The sequence below is a fragment of the Saccopteryx bilineata genome, chromosome 2, assembly GCF_036850765.1.
Source record: "Saccopteryx bilineata isolate mSacBil1 chromosome 2, mSacBil1_pri_phased_curated, whole genome shotgun sequence".
Lineage (NCBI taxonomy): Eukaryota > Metazoa > Chordata > Mammalia > Chiroptera > Emballonuridae > Saccopteryx > Saccopteryx bilineata.
Window position 1 is genome coordinate 31,734,871 of NC_089491.1, and position 4,688 is coordinate 31,739,558.

Below are 4,688 nucleotides of genomic sequence, written 5' to 3' on the forward strand. Positions count from 1 at the left end.
TCTTTGGGTTTGGAATTTCTTTCATCAACACTTCCTTTTAGGACCTTGGTGACCAGTGGGGGAATTGACACAATGAGATAAGTCCTGGGGTGCAGAGTTACAGCGAGCCATCTGTAAGTTGCCCCAAAGTACCAGAACTCTAAGCTACCCCAACGTTCTCAACTTCCCTTCAACCTCTTGCTGAGGACAACATAGCTCCCCAAAGAAACCTCCAACTAAACATTTATTGACAGAAATAGGTGGAGATGGAAGGGTAATTGACCTGTCCCAGCTGGAGGGAGATGAAGAGGGTGAGTTGGCTTTTAGAACAAATGCTTTCGGGGAGAAAATACATAGTATTTTGTTTGATTGATTTTTAGCAAGCAAGAGAAGACAGACAAGAAAGGAGAAAAATGAGAAGCATCAACTCATACTTGTGGCTCCTTAGTGTTCATGGATTGCGTTCTCATATGTGCCTTGACCAGGGGGCTCCAGCCAAGCCAGTGATTCCCTGCTCAAGCTAGTGACCTTAGGCTCAAGCCAGTGACCTTTGAGTTCAAGCCAGCAACCATGGGGTCGTGTCTGATCCCAAGCTCAAGCCAGTGACTCTGCACTCAAGGTGGTGAGCCCGTGCTCAAACCAGATGAACCCACATTCAAGCCGGTGACCTCAGGGTTTTGAACCTGGGTCCTCAGCGTCCCAGACCAACACTCTATCCACTGCACCATCGCCTGGTCAGGCTATATTTTTTGATGTAAGAGGAAGAACCAGAAAATTGTGTTAGAACCTATTGAAGTTTTTTCTTCTTCTTTTTTTTTTTTTTTTGTATTTCCAGAAAACCAAGCCTCTTGGTGTCATGTTTTCTAATCTAAATTAGAAAAAAAAAGTGACATCTTTTTCTGAAACTGAATTAAAAATACTCATTTGAAAAAAAATAACAAACCTCCAGAGAACTTTGCTTGCCCAAGGAGGACATATCCTGTTTTGTTTTGTTTTTGAATTTTTCTGAAGCTGGAAACGGGGAGGCAGTCAGACAGACTCCCGCATGCGCCCAACCGGGATCCACCCAGCACGCCCACCAGGGGGCGATGCTCTGCCCATCCGGGGTGTCGCTCTGTCGCAACCAGAGCCATTGTAGCGGCTGGGGCAGAGGCCAAGGAGCCATCCCCAGCGCCCGGGCCATCTTTTGCTCCAATGGAGCCTCGGCTGCGGGAGGGGAAGAGAGAGACAGAGAGGAAGGAGAGAGGGAGGGGTGGAGAAGCAGATGGGCGCCTCTCCTGTGTGCCCTGGCTGGGAATTGAACCCGGGACTTCCGCACGCCAGGCCGACGCTCTACCACTGAGCCAACCGGCCAGGGCCAAGACATATCTTGTTGATAGCAACATGCCACACCTTTCTCCTCCAACTGTTATTAGAGCGATAAGTTCTCTGTCCTTGTCTCCCTAGCACTTGGAACAAAGGTGCTAATAGATATTTGCTGAGATTTCTGCCAGTTGAAAGTTCTCTATTCTTTGTAGCCCATCTTCTTCAGTCCACCTTGACACTCTGATGGGATCAAGCAAAAAACAAACAAAAACCCCTCATAGACACAGACAATAGGGTGGTTGCCAGAGAGAAAGGGGAGCGGGAAGAGACAGGAGCGGGAAGGGACAGGAGCGGGTAGGGACAGGAGCGGGTAGAGACAGGAGCGGGAAGGGACAGGGGCGGGAAGAGACAGGAGCGGGTAGAGATAGGAGCGGGTAGGGACAGGGGCGGGAAGGGACAGGGGCGGGAAGGGACAGGAGCAGGTAGGGACAGGGGCGGGAAGAGACAGGAGCGGGTAGGGACAGGGGCGGGAAGGGACAGGAGCGGGTAGGGACAGGAGCGGGAAGGGACAGGAGCGGGTAGGGACAGGAGCGGGTAGGGACAGGAGCGGGTAGGGAGAGGGGCGGGAGGGGACAGGGGCGGGAAGGGACAGGAGCGGGTAGAGATAGGAGCGGGTAGGGACAGGAGCGGGTAGAGACAGGAGCGGGTAGAGACAAGGGCAGGAAAAGACAAGGGCAGGAAGAGACAGGGGCGGGAAGGGACAGGAGCGGGTAGGGACAGGAGCGGGTAGGGACAGGAGTGGGTAGTGGGGAGAGAAATGGTGATGGAGAGAGACTTGACTTGGGGTGGTAAACACAATACAATATATTGATGTATTACAGAGTTGTACACCTGTAACCTATATATTTTATTAACAAATGTCACCCCAGTAAGTTCAATTAAAAAAAGAACCAAGAAAAGCTAAACACCAAGTGGTTTTTTTGTCCACCCCATCTTTCTGACAAAAGCCTGCTGATCCTTACATGGAAAGGACTGTGAGGGTCACACCTGTCCTCGCTCCCTCAAGGTGAGTGGCTTTTCCCTAAGGCTTTCCAAGGTCATTGTCCTTCCCAGGTCTTTTTGCCCTTCGGTGTCTTGTGTCAAGTCTGGTTTTTGACATGGCTCCTCCACTTTATGGCTGACTGCAAGTTCGACCCAGTGTCACGGAGCTCTCAGTCCTTCTCCCAGGATGACTATGGCTCACCCAGCCCAGGTGGGGAGAGGGTACCCTTCTCTGACCCCTGAAAGCTTTTTAACTGAGGGCCACCGTATTTCTTCTACCTGTTCTCATCAGTGTTTCCATCTGAGTCTCCAAGCCTAACGAGACTCATTCTTTCTTCTTATAATTAATTGTTTTTAATAATCCATGTTGAAAAATGTTGACTATATACTCCTTAGTCTGGCTCTAAGGATAGCAGGCCAAGCTGCTGCTCCATGAACAGTAGGATATTTCATAATTCACAAACATTGCTCATAACTCTTCAGTTACTCTAATTCTTACTTTCATATGAACGAACTAAGTGGAATGGCCTAAAACAATAAGGAAAAGCTCCGAGATTTTCACAAAAGTAATTTTTAACTAATTAATTAGAAAGCATTTGTGAGCTAATAGTTTCTAACCACTTGCCAAAAATGGGATAGTTTGCTTTATATATGAAAATTTTAGTTTTACTTGCCAAAGATGGAACAGCTCAAATGAAAAGAAAAAAAATTATGCTATCAGTCTGTTTCTCTAAAAGAGATGTTTCAAGTACTTGTTTTTCTTACATTCTCATGTATCTGGAAAGTATGTTGTACATTTTGCAGGTTAGTTTCAGTACATGAGACGGGTTGTAGCAGTTGTAGCATTAAGGTACGTTCAGTTGCAAATAATAGCATGCAGTCGCCCAGGGCCTAAAGCAGTAATGGTGTTTAATATTCTCACTAACAAGAAGTCTGGGGAAGGCAGTCACAACCATGTGATCAAGGACGCAGATTCTGTCTGTCATTCTCTTCTGCCATCTTCTGCCACCTCATGGTTACTGCAGTTTCAAATACATACAAGTCTTCACAGGGTTGCGTTCAGAGCAGGAAAGAAGGGAAGAGGTTCAAAGCTTTTTCCTGGTGAAGTTGTGTTGGTTGGTTTGTTTTCCAGGAAGAAGAGAATTCTTCTGAAAACCTCTCCTGACCTCTCCTTCCTGGCTGACCTCTCCTTTTGTCTCCTGATTTTAATTACAGGCAAAAGGAAATGGGATAAATGCAATCATAATTCATTCACTTGTGGCTCGGGTGGAGGCCTATCTTCCTTGACCCCACAGCCTACCTACCCACCACTTAAACAAGCCGGGGCTTTTGTTAGCCAGGCAGAAGATTTATGTGAGTAGCTCATGGGCAACATGTGAACAGTGAGTGCCCTGCTACTGGGGGAAGTCATCAAGAATTTCAATATTCTTCCTGTCCTTGCACTTTGTCTGATATTTTGAAAGGGAAGCAACAAAGATATTGATTTTATTTAGATTAGATTTATTTAACCATATAGTCACAGGATTAGATCATAAAAGCCTTTTGAAAGAACATGGCTACAGATGAATTGTTTTGGAGTTTCAAAGGGCTTTGAGAGGCTTAGTCTGTTAGATTTCTAGAGGCCTATGGATGACATTTTTTTATATATATAATAGGACAGCTGAGCAACCAAACATAAAACATCATGGAAACAGTAAGATTATTGCCAGTTTCAAGGAAGTACAGATAATCAAACTCAAATTGGAATTGGGATTAACTAGTTAACATCTGAAGCTTATGATTCTACCTCATTTTTCCTGTTCACAAGTGTATTATGAAAGCACTGTAGTGTTCTTGTGCAGTAACATCCTTTTAAAGGAGCAGAAAACCAGTTATGTTCAAAATAACTCACCAGGTTCTGACAGGAACGAACAACATGAGGCTGAGATTTGAGAAGAGAAACAAAATGGGTGCAAACAAATCATACATATATATGTTATACCTGAAAAAAAAAAAGATTTCAAAACTCACAAGTAAAGGGGAGGCCTTGGAACTTAAACCATAACCTTCAGTTGTCAACTGATCAGTCATTATGTATTAGTAACCATATGTCTGTTAAGAGGTTAATATCCAAAAACATATAAGGAACTTATGTAACTCAATAGCAAAAAGAAATAAATAATCCAATTTTTAAAATGGGCAGAGGATCAAAATATAATTTTTTTCAAAGAAGATGTACACATGACCAACTGGAACATGAAATGGTGCTCAACATCATTAATTGTCAGAGAAATGCAAGTCAAAACCACAGCGATTTATCATCTTATCTCTGTTATATAGTTACTATAAAAGAGACAATAGATGCTGGTGGAGATGTGGAGAAA